This window comes from Coregonus clupeaformis, unplaced genomic scaffold, assembly GCF_020615455.1.
Source record: "Coregonus clupeaformis isolate EN_2021a unplaced genomic scaffold, ASM2061545v1 scaf0054, whole genome shotgun sequence".
NCBI classification, from domain to species: domain Eukaryota; kingdom Metazoa; phylum Chordata; class Actinopteri; order Salmoniformes; family Salmonidae; genus Coregonus; species Coregonus clupeaformis.
In genome coordinates this window covers 786,983-806,121 of record NW_025533509.1, presented here as the reverse complement: position 1 = coordinate 806,121, position 19,139 = coordinate 786,983, and the positions used below count along the sequence as shown (strand labels likewise).

The following is a 19,139-nucleotide window of genomic DNA, read 5'->3' as shown; positions in this document are numbered from 1 at the left end:
TCATCTTTTATTTTAATTTTTCATTTATTTGTTATTTAATTTTTATTTTACCCATTTTCTTTTTCTCCCAATTTTGATTTTGTCTCTTTGCTGCAACTCCCCAGCGAGCTTCCGGGAGAGTGAAGTCTCATACGTCCTCCGAAACATCACCCTCCAAACCACGCTTCTTAACACACCGCCCAGCTTAACCCGGAAGACAGCTGCCCAATGTGTCGGAAAACACTGTTCAACTGCGACTGAGCAACCTGCAGGTTGCCCGGCCCGCCACAAGGGTCGCTAGAGCAAGACTCAAGCCCAAGTAAAACCCCCCCCGCCCAACCCTCCCCTAACCCAGACGACGCTGGGCCAATGCGTGCCGCCCCATGGGACTCCCGATCACGGCCGGTTGCTGTATAAATAAAGCTTGATTTGATTTGCTTTGATTCTCCTGCAACAGGGTGATCGATGAAGATCCTACATCTGTAGCTGACCGCCTCAAAGTGGTGTGAGGTTGCCCCAATGTGGAGTGAGTGTGTGTGTGTGCGCGCACATGTATTTCTCTGTAGCATGGTGTGTTAGCAGATCAGGCCTAGTTCTCAGTTGTCACAGATTGAACGAGAGAAAGAGATACACTCTTAGACCTTTTCGGTTCCAGGTAGAACCCTTTTTGGTTCCAGGTAGAACCCTTTTTGGTTCTAGGTAGAACCCTTTTTGGTTCCAGGGGCGAAAACAAACCAACATGATTCAGCGGCCCAACTCTAAAATCATAGGCCATGCTTCTTCTTAATGACTTAAGTGGACCAGGCTCTGTGAAGAACATACATGGGAGAACCTTGTGGAATATTGCTAACCGTTTGATAAGTGCAAAGAGTGAAGGGTGGGGGAATATTTTGTTTTTCTATTCTTCCAATTAATTTAAAGATCAAATGTAATGATTTCAGAGACAGAGGTATTTTCAAAGAATCTTAACATCAAGACAAACTGAGATATTCTTTGGAAAGTTTCAAATTAAAACAAATCTTTTTAATGTATAATTAAGAAAGCTTAATAAATCATTCTTTTTGGTTTTCACTTGTGCATAACAATTTCTTGATTTAAAGTTTTTTGACATTGTTAAATTAGTCTAAAATAAATCAATATTTAATGGAATTATCTACACTTGAAGAACACTACCCTAAAGACCTTTGTATTCTTTTTTTAACAAATGTACCCTCTAATTACTTTAGTCTCAACTAACAAGAACTACTTGTAAGTAATCTCTCCCTCCACAAACTATACAGAAAACGCATCACAACCTCAAAGCGGCGTGACAACCTCAAGTAACAGATCCAACGAAAACCCACATCATTTGATTTATATTTATTCCACCATTATTTTACCAGGTAAGTTGACTGAAAACACATTCTCATTTACAGCAACAACCTGGGGGAATGAGTTAGGGAGAGGAGGGGGATGAATGAGCCAATTGGAAGCTGGGGATGATTAGGTGGCCATGGATGGTATGAGGCCAGATTGGGAATTTAGCCAGACACCAGGGTTAACACCCCTATTCTTACGATAAGTGCCGTGGGATCTTTAGTGACCACAGAGAGTCAGAACACCCATTTAACGTCCCATCTAAAACACTGCACCCTACACAGGGCAATGTCCCCAATCACTGCCCAGGGGCATTGGGATATTTTTGTTTAGACCAGAAGAAAGAATGCCTCTTATTCGCCCCCAACACCACTTCCAGCAGCATCTGGTCTCCCATCCAGGAACCAACCCGAACCAACCCTGTTTAGCTTCAGAGACAAGCCAGCATTGGGATGCAGGGTGGTATGCTGCTGGCCACATCACACACATCCATTCTCATCTCACACTGTTCTATGCTAAACCTAACAACACACTGTCCTCCAACATCTCCTCCCTCCTCCCCATTATCACCAGATGACACTGCCTTCACTCCCATTTACAAACCAGTATTATCTCTCCTAATCAGGCTATTTGGCCTCCTGATTTCGTTGTTGCCTAAGAACCATGAGAAGACAGGGGGGGAGCGGAGGCCCTTTTGTGTTGGGTCTAATGACGTCCCTTTGTGACGGGGTGCAGTGAGGATCTTTGAGGAGGACACGGGCGCTAGGCCGGGCCCTCGGAGATCTGGCTGAGGGTCTTAGCGTGACTGGCAGCTGCAGTAATCCTGCCTTTGTGTCCCCACGGGCCCCCGCAGAGCCTCCCTGACAGGGGAGGACAGGGACGGGATGTTCCCCACCCAGCACCAGACCCAAGCCCAGATGGGCCCAGAGAGAGAGAGGGAAGGGGGAGAGAGAGGAGATCGGGAGAGAGAGTGAAGGAGAGATGGAGGAGGAGAGGACAGAGAGAGAGAGGGAAAGAAAGAAAGAAAGAAAGAAAGAAAGAAAGAAAGAAAGAAAGAAAGAAAGAAAGAAAGAAAGAAAGAAAGAAAGAAAGAAAGAAAGAAAGAAAGAAAGAAAGAAAGAAAGTGAGAAGGGAGAAAGAGATAGAGAAAATAAATGTGGAGATTTGGGGATTGAATGTACTGAGCGAGAAAGGACCACATCTAAACGTTCCCACAAAAGACCTAAGAACTGCTCTTCTGCCTCAGCTACTGCTGCTATGACGGGATCCAGGGTTGGTGGCTTTGGCTCGATCCCGGTTTTGTTTGCCCCAGCATTTGTTTTCTTGTTCCTCTGCGGTCATCCCGAAGCGTGCCAGAGAAAGCATCTGATTGGTGGAGGGCTTTCTGGGGCCTGGGAGGCGGCGGCTCGAGCGAAGAGCCATGGTCGCACCCGATGACATTGACACACACACACACACACAAACACACACACAAACACACACACACCGTTGTTTATTTGCGTTAGCGGCCCGGGCCGTGACGTCTGAAGACAGCTTGGAGTTTTTTGTTGTTGGCTGTGGTTAGCGTCAGTCTTTTCTCATCAAGCTAATTTCTCATTGGCCTGCTTAGTCTAAGTCTGCATCCCAGATGATACCATATTCCCTATGTAGTGCACTACTTTTGACCAGGGCCCATAGGGCTCTAGTCAAAAGTAGTGCACTATGTAGGGAATAGGGTGCCATTTGGGACGTAGCCAGTGTCTTCTACGAGACAATGATTTCAATCCACTCGTGTCAGAGTCTTTACATCAACGTTGAGTCATCAACAGTATCCTGCGCCGACAGCGTCAGATCTCAGACGATCCATTTTCTAATTCATCTCAATGAGTAGTCGACTTAACACAACCTCAACTCAGAAACCGACCGCCCGAATGCATGCACGCATGTGCCAACTTTCCAATGACGCAAAGACGTTGCAGCGGGGAGAGAGAAAGTGGAGTCTATGGTATTTGAAGTTCAGTCTGAAAAACCTAAAAAAAGTAACCGAAGACATTAAGCATAATATTATCTACAGTAACCACAGCGAAGATGACAGCTCTTTGATTTAAAGTGAGTGAGTGCTTCACTCTGACTTCAAATAAAAACACAAAGCAAAGGGGGATTTACAGAGTGATATAAACTCCTATTGATCTTCTGCTTTCTTCTTAATCATTTTTATTTAACCGTTGGCTCGACACCAATGTGGATTTTTTTTTCATCGCTCAAATCATTCATTCGTTTCAGACTCTTAAAAACCCAGCCCAAACATAGTCATAAATAGTGGTAATCACGGTTTCAACAACAACATTCTAAACTCTAACTGTTTTTTCCCATCTAACTGTTTTCACTGGAGTGTAGACACCCAAGACGCCTTACATGTCCTTGAGGATATTTCTTTGAATTCACAATCACAATGGATGCAGATATGGATTGTTTAGGTTTTGTGGATTTTGAAGGAGATAAACTATGTTTTTCAATCATTTTCATTTGACTCTAAGGTTGTTATCAACTGAGATTCTGCTGAGAGGTTTAGTATTTTGATTGTTTGCAACCAAAGTGGAGGATCTAGACTAGCAAGATAGGAAGCCCCCCTCCTGAAAGGCTCTGTCATGGTGGAGCAGTAGGATGTCCATTGGCTGATGTTTAAATGGGAAAAAAGCCATGTTCTGCTTGAATGTCCAAATTCCAAGTTTGTAAGAATCCCAAATGGGATAGAGAGGCCCTCAGACCTAGGAATGTCTCTATGTGATTGAGTGTGTGCATGTGCGTGTTTGTGTGTGTGTGTGTGTGTGTTTGTGTGTGTCATGACAGACGAATGTCTAATGAGGAACAGTGAGTGAGTGAACCATATCCGATGCTCTGAGGGTCTGTCTGTCGGTCTCCTAATTTGAGAGCGGATTACAAACTCAGAGGCACACATCCCCCTCTCTTGTCTCCCTCTCTTCCCTCTCCCCTCTCATCCCCTCTCCCTCTTCCTCTCTGTTTAATTGGCAGGTCATATTTGCCAGTGTCAGAAATTGTGTCAAGTCTGGACATGGAATATATCTAAGAACATGTCTCATCACCTTTCACTCTCTGGTGGTCTACAATGTTGATGAGGAAATTCAATGGTTGAGCGAGTGGTGCAATTCACCATAGTTGATACCTATTGAAAATCTTAGCACTTTTTTCAACCCAGAACTTCATTCTGAACTTAATTCGGTAAAGAGATGCCAACCCATAGAAATATAATTCAATTTCTATGTGTCTACCACTAGAGTATGAACAGACAAGCAGATCGCATTAATATCACTGTCACGCCCTGACTCTGGGGATTCGTATATGTTGAGTCAGGGTGTGTATGTTCTATGTTGTGTATTTCTATGTTGGTGTTCTATTATGTGTAGATCTATGTTGGCCGGTGTGGTTCCCAATCAGAGGCAGTTGTAGCTCGTTGTCTCTGATTGGGGACCATACTTAGGCAGCCTATTGGCACTAGTGGGTTGTGGGATCTTGTTCCGTGTTGAGGTATGTTGTTTGTGTACCTTGGACTTCACGTTTCGTTTGTTGTTTTGTAGTTGTTTATTCAGTTCAAATAAACATGTATGCATATCACGCTGCACCTTGGTCTGACCCGTTCATGAACGAACGTGACAGAAGATCCCACCAAACGAGGACCAAGCAGCGTGTCCAGGAGCAGACAGCCTGGACATGGGAGGAGATCCTGGAAGGAAAGGGTTCCTGGACATGGGAGGAGATTCAGGCCGGGATGGATCGCCGTCCTTGGGAGGAGACAGTGGAGGCGCGGTATAGAGAGGAGCAGCGGCAACGCAGAGGACGCTGGTCGAGGAGGAAGCCCGAGAGACAGCCCCAAGAAAATGTTGGGGGGGGGGCTAAAAGGGTGGTTGGCGGAGCCTAGCGTTAGAGCAGAGCCAACTCCCTGTACTCACGCGAGGAGGCGTGTGACTGGGCAGGCTCCGTGTTATGCGGAGCTACGTACTGTGTCGCCAGTGTGCCGGCACAGTCCTGTACGTCCTGTGCTCACCACGCACGTGCCGTGCGAGATGGGCATCCAGCCAGGGCCGGGGGTGTGCCGTCTCAACGCTCCTGGTCTCCAGGTACGCCTCCTCGGTCCCGCATATCCTGCACCTTCTCCGAGCTGTATCGCCAGTATGCGTGCACAGCCCAGTGCGTCCTGTGCCAGCGCCCCGCACGTGTAGTGCGAGTGGGTAGCCAGCCAGGCGGGTTGTCGCCAGCTCTCCACTCCAGACCTCCAGTCCGCCTTTGCAGTCCGGTCCGGCCCCTTCCTGCTCCTCGCACCAAGCCAGTGGTGCGCGTTGCCACCCGGCCCGCCTGTTCCTGCCCCTCGCACCAAGCCAGTGGTGCTTGCCAGCCCGGCCCGGCCTGTTCCTGTCCCCACTCCAAGCCAGTGGTGCGGCCAGCCCGGTCCGGCCTGTTCCTGTCCCTCGCACCAAGCCAGTGGTGCACGTCCCAGCCCGCCCGGCCTGTTCCTCGCTTCTGCACCAAGCCAGTGGTGTGTGTCTCGCCAGTCCGCCCGGCCTATTCCTGCTCCTCGCAGCAGGCCAGTGGTGCATGTTCCTAGTCCGGTTCGGCCCGTGCCTGCTCCTCGCAGCAGACCAGTGGTGAGGTGTCCAGTCGGCACGGCCCGTGCCTTCACCGGTGCCTGGTCCGCACCAGTCAGCAGTCCAGTCCGGGCCAGAGCAGTCCGCTCCACCAGTGCCTGATCCAGCTCCGGTAAGCTGCTTCCAGTCGAGCCAGAGCAGTCTCGCTCCACCGGGTGCCTGATCCAGCTCGGTCAGCTGCTCCATCCGAGCCAGAGCAGTCCACTCCACCGGAGTCCAGTCCAGCTCCGGTCAGCGGCTCCACTCCGAGCCAGAGTAGTCCTCTCCACCGGTGCCTGATCCAGCTCCGGTCAGCGGCCTCCACTGGAGCCAGATCAGTACACTCCACCGGTCCAGTCCAGATCCGGTCAGCGGCTCCACTCGGAGCCAGAGACAGTCCGCTCCACCGGTGCCCGGTCCAGCTCGGTCAGCGGCTCCAGTCCAGACCCAGACGTCAGCCCCTCTCCAGGTTCGGGGTCTCCCCACACCAGGGTCGGACAGGGCTTGGAGTATAGTGGGAGGAAGGAGAGGGGGAAGCAGCACGCCGAGGTCCAGACCAGACCAGGGGCGCAACAGGGAGGCGGAGAATAGGTGGTGGTCACGCCCGAGCCGGATCCGCCTCCGAGGCGGAATGCCCACCCGGCCCCTACCCTGTTAAGTAGAGGTTGTGCGGTCGATCCGCACCTTTGGGGGTACTGTCACGCCCCTGACTCTGGGGACTCGTATATGTTGAGTCAGGGTGTGTATGTTCTATGTTGTGTATTTCTATGTTGGTGTTCTATTATGTGTAGATCTATGTTGGCCGGTGTGGTTCCCAATCAGAGGCAGCTGTAGCTCGTTGTCTCTGATTGGGAACCATACTTAGGCAGCCTATTGGCACTAGTGGGTTGTGGGATCTTGTTCCGTGTTGAGGTATGTTGTTTGTGTACCTTGGACTTCACGTTTCGTTTGTTGTTTTGTAGTTGTTTATTCGGTTCAAATAAACATGTATGCATATCACGCTGCGCCTTGGTCTGACCCGTTCATGAACGAACGTGACAATCACTAATGTCAAAGATGGTATATCGTTAATGGATGAGACCAAACTTTCGAAAGAGCGAAAGTTTCACACCAGTCATGAAATCTCTATGTACTTCGTTATAGAATCAACTTCTCTCAGAGGACCAAACACTTCAACTTCACTTCAACTTTCAGAACCCTTGCCCCTGCCTCCAAAACAGCCCGGGAGAGAGAAGGAGAGAGAGAACGAGAGAGGGAGCATAAAAAGAGAAAGTGAGAGAGACTACTAAGGACCAAGCACAGAAAGTCACAGAGGGGGCTGGAAAAGAACACAGTCTGAGCAGAAACCCTTCCAGAGGAACTCTGAATGAAAGAGAAGACGAGGCCAAAAAAAACGTTGTGTTTTAAAAGCGTCAGATCAGATGAGATAAAGAGCACAGAGAGTTCAGTACACTCTTCTTTCTGTGGTGATGCTGCTGCAGAGATAAGGCAGTTGTTTATTCTCTCTCTCTCTCTCTCTCTCTCTCTCTCTCTCTCTCTCTCTCTCTCTCTCTCTCTCTGTCTGTCTGTCTGTCTGTCTGTCTGTCTGTCTGTCTGTCTGTCTGTCTGTCTGTCTGTCTGTCTGATTGAATGTTAGGTCTAAAAGGAGGACCATGGAGGAAAAGAGAGAAGAGGAGAGAGCGAAAGAGAAGAGGAGAGAGCGAAAGAGAAGAGGAGAGAGCAAAAGAGAAGAGGAGAGGAGAGAGAGAGAGAAGGGGAGAGAGCGAAAGAGAAGAGAGCGAAAGAGAAGAGGAGAGAGCGAAAGAGAAGAGGAGAGAGCGAAAGAGAAGAGGAGAGAGCAAAAGAGAAGAGGAGAGGAGAGAGAGAGAGAAGGGGAGAGAGCGAAAGAGAAGAGGAGAGAGCGAAAGAGAAGAGAAGAGAGCGAAAGAGAAGAGGAGAGAGCGAAAGAGAAGAGGAGAGAGCGAAAGAGAAGAGGAGAGAGCGAAAGAGAAGAGGAGAGAGCGAAAGAGAAGAGGAGAGAGCGAAAGAGAAGAGGAGAGAGCGAAAGAGAAGAGAAGAGGAGAGAGATAGAGAAGGGGAGAGAGCGAAAGAGAAGAGGAGAGAGCGAAAGAGAAGTGGAGAGAGCGAAAGAGAAGAGGAGAGAGCGAAAGAGAAGAGGAGAGAGCGAAAGAGAAGAGGAGAGAGCGAAAGAGAAAAGGAGAGGAGAGATAGAGAGAAGAGGAGAGAGCGAAAGAGAAGAGGAGAGAGCGAAAGAGAAGAGGAGAGAGCGAAAGAGAAGAGGAGAGAGCGAAAGAGAAGAGAAGAGGAGAGAGAGAGAAGAGAAGAGGAGAGAGAGAGAAGAGGAGAGAGTGAAAGAAGAGGAGAGGAGAGAGAGAGAGAGAAGAGGAGAGAGAGAGAAAAGAACAGGAGAGCAGCGTGTGAGCGTGCCCACTAGCTTTTAGTCAGAAGCCTTAATGAGTTCCTATGGGAACGGCTGCTGTCAATCATTCCAGCACGCCTCTCTTTTACATTCTGTCTTCTCTCTCTTCTCTTCTTCTCCCGCCAACACTTTTGCGTCGTCCCGTACCCGGACAACCAAGGGGCATGAAATAATTAGAAGTTGTAACTACCACTATGGTTAATGCTGGAAGTTGGAGCACTATCTGGCAGCGAAAGGAAGCCACAGATCCACTACCACTATGGTTAATGCTGGAAGTTGGAGCACTATCTGGCAGCGAAAGGAAGCCACGATCCATTACCACTATGGTTAATGCTGGAAGTTGGAGCACTATCTGGCAGCGAAAGGAAGCCACAGATCCACTACCACTATGGTTAATGCTGGAAGTTGGAGCACTATCTGGCAGCGAAAGGAAGCCACAGATCCACTACCACTATGGTTAATGCTGGAAGTTGGAGCACTATCTGTCAGCGAAAGGAAGCCACAGATCCACTACCACTATGGTTAATGCTGGAAGTTGGAGCACTATCTGTCAGCGAAAGGAAGCCACAGATCCACTACCACTATGGTTAATGCTGGAAGTTGGAAGCCACAGATCCTGTATAGTAGAAGAAAGATAGACTTGGTTCAGATGGAGGTGTGGAAGATATACTCACCTTCGTGACACCTTTGTGACACTGAGATAGTACACAACACATTAGTATTAGAGTTAATTTCACTACCTAATGTAGTTCCCCATCTCCTGTTTCCCTGACTTGTGGCACAGTTGAATGTGTCTTAAATGGGTGCAGATAGAGAGAGAGAGAGATTTATTTGTTTGGGCATTTATTTGGGTGAGAGAGAGAGAGAGACTCTTGCGTCAGGCCTATTGTTAGATGGATGTTGTGAACAGAGGGATGAGCTCAAAGCAGCAGGGATGGAGAGGGGGATTATGAGAATAAAGATTCACATTTGCAATTAAATATTTATCAGTCATCTATAGAGGTAACGAGAGAAGGAAGGAGCGAAAGAGTGAAGGGGTGGATTATATAGTGCCATGCGACCAATTAACATTTTCGTTCCGCCTCCACACATTTCGTTTTTGCGTTTCTTTCGTTCACGCCACGTTGTGAACAACGAGAGACAAACAAGGGGGTGGGTGTGCTTGAGCCTGAGGGCGAATGGAGGGAGGGGGGAGAGCCTGAACAAAATGAGCCATCCCACAACAAAACAAGATGGGGATTTATCTAGCGACATCTGCATGTGAATGGGCCCTGTCTGTCTCTGGCTTCGGCAGCTAGAACCTAGGAGCAAGCTGCTACAGCTTTATGTAATTGGTGATAAACAATGTGCGGAGAGAGAGGGAGAGAGAGAGAGGAGAGGGAGAGAGAGAGAGAGGAGATGGAGAGAGAGAGGGAGGGAGAGGGAGGAGAGGGAGGAGAGGGAGGAGAGGGAGAGAGAGCAGGGAGAGGGAGAGAGAGGGAGGAGAGGGAGAGAGAGAGAGAGGGAGAGAGAGGGAGAGAGGAAGAGAGAGAGGAGAGGGAGAGAGAGAGAGGAGAGGGAGGAGAGAGAGAGAGAGAGAGAGAGAGGAGAGGGGAGGAGAGGGATAGAGATGAGGAGGGAGAGGGAGAGGGAGAGAGAGAGAGGAAAGGGAGAGAGAGAGCAGAGGGAAAGAGAGGAGGGAGAGAGAGGGAGAGAGGGAGAGAGAGAGGAGAGGGAGAGAGAGAGGGAGAGAGGAGAGAGGATAGGGAGAGAGGGAGAGAGAGAGAGAGGGAGGTAGAGGAGGAGAGGGAGAGAGAGAGAGAGGAGGGAGAGAGAGGAGGGGAGGAGAGGAGAGGGAGAGAGACAGAGGGATGGGAGAGAGAGGGAGAGAGGGAGAGGGAGAAGAGGGAGAGAGATAGAGGGAGAGAGAGGAGAGGGAGCGGGAGAGAGAGAGAGAGAGAGAGAGAGAGGAGAGGGAGAGAGAGGGAGGAGAGGGAGAGAGAGAGAGGAGAGGGAGAGAGAGAGAGGAGAGGGAGAGAGAGGGAGGAGAGGGAGAGAGAGAGGGGAGGAGAGGGAGAGAGAGAGGAGGGAGAGGGAGGAGAGGAGAGAGAGAGAGGGAGAGAGAGGAGGGAGGGAGAGAGAGAGAGAGAGAGAGAGGAGGGAGGAGAGGGAGGAGAGGGAGAGAGAGAGAGAGAGAGAGAGAGAGAGGGAGAGAGAGAGGAGAGGGAGAGAGAGGGGGAGGGAGAGGAGAGCAGAGAGAGAGGGAGAGGGAGAGAGAGGGAGGCGAGGGAGAGAGAGAGAGGAGAGGGAGAGAGAGAGGGAGGGAGAGGGAGGAGAGGGAGAGAGAGAGGGAGGGAGAGGGAGGAGAGAGAGGGGGGAGAGGAGAGAGGGGGAGGGAGAGGAGAGAGAGAGAGGAGAGGGAGAGAGAGAGAGGGAGGGAGAGGGAGGAGAGGGGGAGAGAGAGGGAGGGAGAGGGAGGAGAGGGAGAGAGAGGGAGGGAGAGGGAGGAGAGGGAGAGAGAGAGGGAGAGAGAGAGTGACGGGGGCGAGAGATATATAGAGAACCTACGAGAGATAGGCTTTCATATTTTAGCCTGAATAAGGAGTTTTATTGAAAAGCAAGAAGTATCTCTTTGCATTGGAGATTAACTCCAAGACACCATGAGGCTGGTGAGTCTGTTGTCATAGAGAGAGCCTCATATCAACGAATGAGCGACGAAACCTTCAATCACCACGTGTGTGTATAAGGGTGTTTACAAACATCTCTTAATCAGAAGGTTTAGTGCACGCTCAGTGATCAGACACTGAGCCACAGAGATTAATGGTTCTAAATGAAATACTCACCATGCTTTGTTATAATCACTGACTGTTAGAAAACCTCCCCTCCCTGACTGAGCCCTGCTCTTCACATGGGGTCAACACACCCAGTCACAGGTTAATTACTAGCCTCATCACAATAGAGATTCTCTCTCTCTCTCTCTCTCTCTCTCTCTCTCTCTCTCTCTCTCTCTCTCTCTCTCTCTCTCTCTCTCTCTCTCTCTCTCTCTCTCCCTCCCTCCCTCCCATTTATGTACAGTACTGGCGGCTGGCAGAGGCAGGAATGGCAGAGCCAAGAGTGGCGTTGTGTGTGTATGCATGAACCGTTGTGTGTCTATGCCAGCTCTGGGGGTCTGCGTGCGTGTGTTTGGGTGAGGGGGCGAAGGAAGTTCACCCCTGGGAAGGGTCTCTGTCTCTTGGTTGGCGGGGGATCAGACACGGCTCTGTGAGGATGTTAGGGCGCTTCATCTCTATCTGGTGGGAGCCCTGCCAGCCCAGCTCTGACCTACACTACCTCCCTGTGTACCGCGCCAGGGAGGAGACTGATGCCAGCAGGGGAGCGAGAGGGAGGAGAGGAGAGGAGAGGAGAGAAGGGAAGGGAGAGAATGGGGCAAGAGAGGAGAGACAGGAGAAGAGGCTAAATAGATATAAAAGGCAGAGCAGAGATCCTGGAAGGTGCTCATATCACCAGCAGTCAAGTAACTCACTATCTCCCCATCTATCAGATAGTATAAACTCTCTCTGTGTTTCTCAGAACACCCAAGACCTGTCCAGTCCAGACCAGTCCAGGGCCCTCCTGAGGTAATAATCACACAGGTTATCACAGGAGGCATCAGATCACTCTTTCCTCCTCTCCTCCTCTCCTCCTCTCCTCCCTCTCCTCTCCTCCTCTCCTCTCCCCCTCTCCCCTCCTCTCCTCTCCCTCTCTCTTCTCTTCTCTCCTCCCTTAACCTCTCTTCTCTCCTCTCCGAGGTGCTGTCATGGCCCAGGCTCCCCTTCTCCGGCTCCTTTGATGGTGTTGGGGATTAGCCTAGTCGGCCTGTTCAATGGGCTGTACCGCTGTCCCCCCCCCACACACACACAGCTTTTAATTAAGTCTCTTTCGCTCCTTCTCTCGCTATATCTCTCTTAGTTGGGCTCTTCACTGTATCAAAGGGCTGGCAATAGGCTGATCAAGTGAGGACTATTTTAAAGTGGACTGGTACACCTGTATTCTACCTCTTTAATATACATTATTGATAGCATCATAGTGGCTAGGACGCTTCAGTCAATGCACAGATAAGTATTACAAGGAGATGATTCACCCTGTTAGCACTGGGGACTCGGACTTCAGCCATAGGGTCTCGTGACTCGACTCATGACTCAACCATTGGTGACTCGGACTCGAGCACAGGGGACTTGGGACTCGATTCGGACTCGAGGTTTAGTGACTCGACTACATCAATTGCAGAATCAGTCATTAGCTCCCGTTCAAAGTCATTAGCCTCCGTTCTACTTTTGTGACGTCTGTGGAACGTTGACAACAACGGCGATGACGTGACCGAGTGATGGAGGTGCTACCCATACCCATTCAAATAATGCCCTAAAACCCTGTTCTCAGAACTTCCTACTCCCAGACCCTATTGGCTATAAAAATCAGTGTTCAGCAGCTCCACACCTTTTCCATGGCTCCTCTCCACCTCTGTGTTGTGTGATGTGTGAACCTCAGCCCTGGGGGGCCTACAGGGCCACGGCTTGTCTGTAACCCCCTCTGCATTGACAGACAGTGAGGTAGCAGTCTGGGTGCTGGCCAGGGCTGAGGTGACTGATGGGAGTGGGGGGTGGGACCTGGATGGGTGTTTACCTGAGGTCTTGTGCCAATGCTGGAGGGTTGGAGGTGGGGGGTCCCGGGTCGGTGTCTGGGGGTTTGAGATTTGGAAGGGGGGAGAGCCTCTGTCTCCGTTTGGGTCCCTGGAGGTATTTGGATGAGTCCCCAACATAATGGTAATCATCATCGGCGGATGTGTGTGTGTGTTTGTGTGGGTGTGTAAAGCACCTCATTAGGAGGACCAGAGAGCTGCTGCTGGAGCCACATTAAAGAGTAGAAGCCCTGCCTTTCAACGTGTTCTGGCTGGTCTCCCCTGGCCCAACACTAACTCACTACACTGGCTGGTCTCCCCTGGTCTGGCCCAACACTAACTCACTACACTGGCTGGTCTCCCCTGGTCTGGCCCAACACTAACTCACTACACTGGCTGGTCTCCCCTGGTCTAACACTAACTCACTACACTGGCTGGTCTCCCACTGGCTGGTCTCCCTGGTCAACACTCTCACTACCTGGCCCGGCCCAACACAACGGCTGGTCTCCCCTGGTCTGGCCTAACACTAACTTACTACACTGGCTGGTCTCCCCTGGTCTAACACTAACTCACTACACTGGCTGGTCTCCCCTGGTCTAACACTAACTCACTACACTGGCTGGTCTCCCCTGGTCTGGCCCAACACTAACTCACTACACTGGCTGGTCTCCCCTGGTCTAACACTAACTTACTACACTGGCTGGTCTCCCCTGGTCTAACACTAACTCACTATACTGGCTGGTCTCCCCTGGCCCAACACTAACTCACTACACTGGCTGGTCTCCCCTGGTCTGGCCCAACACTAACTCACTACACTGGCTGGTCTCCCTGGTCTGAACACTAACTTACTACACTGGCTGGTCTCCCTGGTCTCAACACTAACTCACTACACTGGCTGGTCTCCCCTGGCCCAACACTAACTCACTACACTGGCTGGTCTCCCCTGGTCTAACACTAACTCACTACACTGGCTGGTCTCCCCTGGCCCAACACTAACTCACTACACTTGCTGGTCTCCCCTGGTCTAACACTAACTCACTACACTGGCTGGTCTCCTGGTCTAACACTAACTTACTACACTGGCTGGTCTCCCTGGTCTAACACTAACTCACTACACTGGCTGGTCTCCCCTGGCCCAACACTAACTCACTACACTGGCTGGTCTCCCCTGGCCTAACACTAACTCACTAAACTGGCTGGTCTCCCCTGGTCTGGCCTAACACTAACTCACTACACTGGCTGGTCTCCCCTGGTCTAACACTAACTCACTACACTGGCTGGTCTCCCTGGTCTAACACTAACTCACTACACTGGCTGGTCTCCCTGGCCCAACACTAACTCACTACACTGGCTGGTCTCCCTGGTCTGGCCCAACACTAACTCACTACACTGGCTGGTCTCCCCTGGTCTAACACTAACTCACTACACTGGCTGGTCTCCCTGGTCTAACACTAACTCACTACACGCTGGTCTCCCCTGGCCCAACACTAACTCACTACACTGGCTGGTCTCCCCTGGCCCAACACTAACTCACTACACTGGCTTGTCTCCCCTGGCCCGACACTAACTCACTACACTGGCTGGTCTCCCCTGGTCTAACACTAACTCACTACACTGGCTGGTCTCCCCTGGCCCAACACTAACTCACTACACTGGCTGGTCTCCCCTGGTCCAACACTAACTGACTACACTTGCTGGTCTCCCTGGCCCGCAACACTAACTAACTACACTGGCTGGTCTCCCTGGTCTGGCCTAACACTAACTCACTACACTGGCTGGTCTCCCCCTGGTCTAACACTAACTCACTACACTGGCTGGTCTCCCTGGTCTAACACTAACTCACTACACTTGCTGGTCTCCCTGGTCTGGCCTAACACTAACTCACTACACTGGCTGGTCTCCCCTGGTCTAATACTAACTCACTACACTGGCTGGTCTCCCCTGGTCTGGCCCAACACTAACTCACTACACTGGCTGGTCTCCCCTGGTCTGGCCCAACACTAACTCACTACACTGGCTGGTCTCCCCTGGTCTAACACTAACTCACTACACTGGCTGGTCTCCCCTGGCCCAACACTAACTCACTACACTGGCTGGTCTCCCCTGGTCTGGCCTAACACTAACTTACTACACTGGCTGGTCTCCCCTGGTCTAACACTAACTTACTACAATGGCTGGTCTCCTGGTCTAACACTAACTCACTACACTGGCTGGTCTCCCTGGCCCAACACTAACTCACTACACTGGCTGGTCTCCCCTGGCCCAACACTAACTCACTACACTGGCTGGTCTCCCCTGGCCCAACACTAACTCACTACACTGGCTGGTCTCCCCTGGTCTAACACTAACTCACTACACTGGCTGGTCTCCCCTGGTCTGGCCCAACACTAACTCACTACACTGGCTGGTCTCCCCTGGTCTAACACTAACTCACTACACTTGCTGGTCTCCCTGGCGCAACACTAACTCACTACACTGGCTGGTCTCCCTGGTCTGGCCTAACACTAACTCACTACACTGGCTGGTCTCCCGGTCTGGTCTAACACTAACTCACTACACTGGCTGGTCTCCCTGGTCTAATACTAACTCACTACACTGGCTGGTCTCCCCTGGTCTGGCCCAACACTAACTCACTACACTGGCTGGTCTCCCCTGGTCTGGCAACACTAACTCACTACACTGGCTGGTCTCCCTGGTCTGCCCAACACTAACTCACTACACTGGCTGGTCTCCCCTGGCCCAACACTAACTCACTACACTGGCTGGTCTCCCCTGGTCTAACACTAACTCACTACACTGGCTGGTCTCCCCTGGTCTAACACTAACTCACTACACTGGCTGGTCTCCCCTGGTCTAACACTAACTCACTACACTGGCTGGTCTCCCCTGGTCTGGCCCAACACTAACTCACTACACTGGCTGGTCTCCCCTGGTCTAACACTAACTTACTACACTGGCTGGTCTCCCCTGGTCTAACACTAACTCACTATACTGGCTGGTCTCCCCTGGCCCAACACTAACTCACTACACTGGCTGGTCTCCCCTGGTCTGGCCCAACACTAACTCACTACACTGGCTGGTCTCCCCTGGTCTGGCCTAACACTAACTCACTACACTGGCTGGTCTCCCCTGGTCTAACACTAACTCACTACACTGGCTGGTCTCCCCTGGTCTAACACTAACTTACTACACTGGCTGGTCTCCCCTGGTCTAACACTAACTCACTACACTGGCTGGTCTCCCCTGGCCCAACACTAACTCACTACACTGGCTGGTCTCCCTGGTCTAACACTAACTCACTACACTGGCTGGTCTCCCTGGTCTAACACTAACTTACTACACTGGCTGGGTCTCCCCTGGTCTAACACTAACTCACTACACTGGCTGGTCTCCCTGGCCCAACACTAACTCACTACACTGGCTGGTCTCCCTGGCCTAACACTAACTCACTAAACTGGCTGGTCTCCCCTGGTCTGGCCTAACACTAACTCACTACACTGGCTGGTCTCCCTGGTCTAACACTAACTCACTACACTGGCTGGTCTCCCCTGGTCTAACACTAACTCACTACACTGGCTGGTCTCCCCTGGCCCAACACTAACTCACTACACTGGCTGGTCTCCCCTGGTCTGGCCTAACACTAACTCACTACACTGGCTGGTCTCCCTGGCCCAACACTAACTCACTACACTGGCTGGTCTCCCTGGTCTGGCCTAACACTAACTCACTACACTGGCTGGTCTCTCCTGGTCTGAACACTAACTCACTACACTGGCTGGTCTCCCCTGGTCTAACACTAACTCACTACAATGGCTGGTCTCCCCTGGTCTAACACTAACTCACTACACTGGCTGGTCTCCCCTGGCCCAACACTAACTCACTACACTGGCTGGTCTCCCCTGGCCCAACACTAACTCACTACACTGGCTTGTCTCCCCTGGCCCGACACTAACTCACTACACTGGCTGGTCTCCCCTGGTCTAACACTAACTGACTACACTGGCTGGTCTCCCCTGGTCTGGCCCAACACTAACTCACTACACTGGCTGGTCTCCCCTGGTCTAACACTAACTGACTACACTTGCTGGTCTCCCCTGGTCTGGCCCAACACTAACTCACTACACTGGCTGGTCTCCCCTGGTCTAACACTAACTGACTACACTTGCTGGTCTCCCCTGGTCTAACACTAACTGACTACACTTGCTGGTCTCCCCTGGCGCAACACTAACTAACTACACTGGCTGGTCTCCCCTGGTCTGGCCTAACACTAACTCACTACACTGGCTGGTCTCCCCTGGTCTAATACTAACTCACTACACTGGCTGGTCTCCCCTGGTCTAACACTAACTCACTACACTGGCTGGTCTCCCCTGGTCTGGCCTAACACTAACTCACTACACTGGCTGGTCTCCCCTGGTCTAATACTAACTCACTACACTGGCTGGTCTCCCCTGGTCTAACACTAACTCACTACACTGGCTGGTCTCCCCTGGTCTAATACTAACTCACTACACTGGCTGGTCTCCCCTGGTCTAACACTAACTCACTACACTGGCTGGTCTCCCCTGGTCTGGCCTAACACTAACTCACTACACTGGCTGGTCTCCCCTGGTCTAATACTAACTCACTACACTGGCTGGTCTCCCCTGGTCTAACACTAACTCACTACACTGGCTGGTCTCCCTGGTCTAACACTAACTCACTACACTGGCTGGTCTCCCCTGGTCTGGCCTAACATTAACTCACTACACTGGCTGGTCTCCCCTGGTCTAACACTAACTCACTACACTGGCTGGTCTCCCCTGGTCTAACACTAATTCACTACACTGGCTGGTCTCCCCTGGTCTAACACTAACTCACTACACTGGCTGGTCTCCTCTGGTCTAACACTAACTCACTACACTGGCTGGTCTCCCCTGGTCTAACACTAACTCACTACACTGGCTGGTCTCCCCTGGTCTGGCCTAACACTAACTCACTACACTGGCTGGTCTCCCCTGGCCCGACACTAACTCACTACACTGGCTGGTCTCCCCTGGTCTAACACTAACTCACTACACTGGCTTGTCTCCCCTGGTCTAACACTAACTCACTACACTGGCTGGTCTCCCCTGGTCTAACACTAACTCACTACACTGGCTGGTCTCCCCTGGTCTAACACTAACTCACTACACTGAAACTTGAACTGGAGCTGCTCCTGTTAAAGAGAGAGATGGGAGGTGGAATTGAGAAGAAGAGAGAGGGGGAGGAAGAGATGGAGAGAGATGGAGAGAGAAAGAGAAAGAGGGGGGAAGAGACGAGAGAAGAGAGAGAGGGGGGAACAGAGGGAGGAAGAAATAGAGAGAGATGAAACATACTTAATCCATGGTTTCAGGGTGTTTGGCGAGGCTTGTAGTCACAGTGTTTGGTTGGGGAAACCCCCAGTCTGTTGTGACCAGGGGGGTCCGTTCATTCACTCCAAGGTGTTTAAGTCGGGACACAACAGTGGCAGGTCCAAACCAAGACAAACTAAAACCTTGGATTTGATGTGAAACATAAACTAAGAAACTCCACTCCGTGTTTGTATATTATTAACACTAACCAAAGCCTAAATATTCTCAACACATTGGAATACTTAGTAGCACCTTAATGGCTGAGGGGTGTTGGGCGTTTCCCACGGTGGATGGTGACGGCAGTATACCAAGATTCCCAAATCTACAGAGGTCCTCCTGATCCTTCCTTTCAACACGGCGGCCCCTTGGTGCACCAGGCAGCGAGGACCATGGGTAATCCACTAAACCGTCCAACCTCTTTAGATACTTAGGAGATAAGTGGAAGGAGTCCCTGTTTGTCCTTGTATGTGTGTGTGTGTGTGTGTGTGTGTGTGTATGTGTGTGTGTGTGTGTGTGTGTGTGTGTGTGTGTGTGTGTGTGTGTGTGTGTGTGTGTGTGTGTGTGGTAATGTTGGGGTCAAGAGGCCTCACAAGAGTTGACCCCACCATTGTTGCTCTTGTTGTATTGACGAAAGCATTCCGCCCACTATTGGTTTGAAGACCCACTACCATCTCACAGGTTTTAAAAGTGATTCCTCTTAAGTTGGGGAAGATTAAGTTGTCCCTTTTGAAAGTGTGGAGGAGAAGGAGGGGGGAGGGTAG

General features: G+C 51.1%; 1 pseudogene; it reads left to right on the top strand.

Moving 5' to 3' along the window:
* The first annotated feature begins 5,396 nt into the window (after positions 1 to 5,396).
* LOC123483262 overlaps positions 5,397 to 19,139 on the top strand; it is a 98,980-nt pseudogene continuing 85,237 nt past the window's right edge.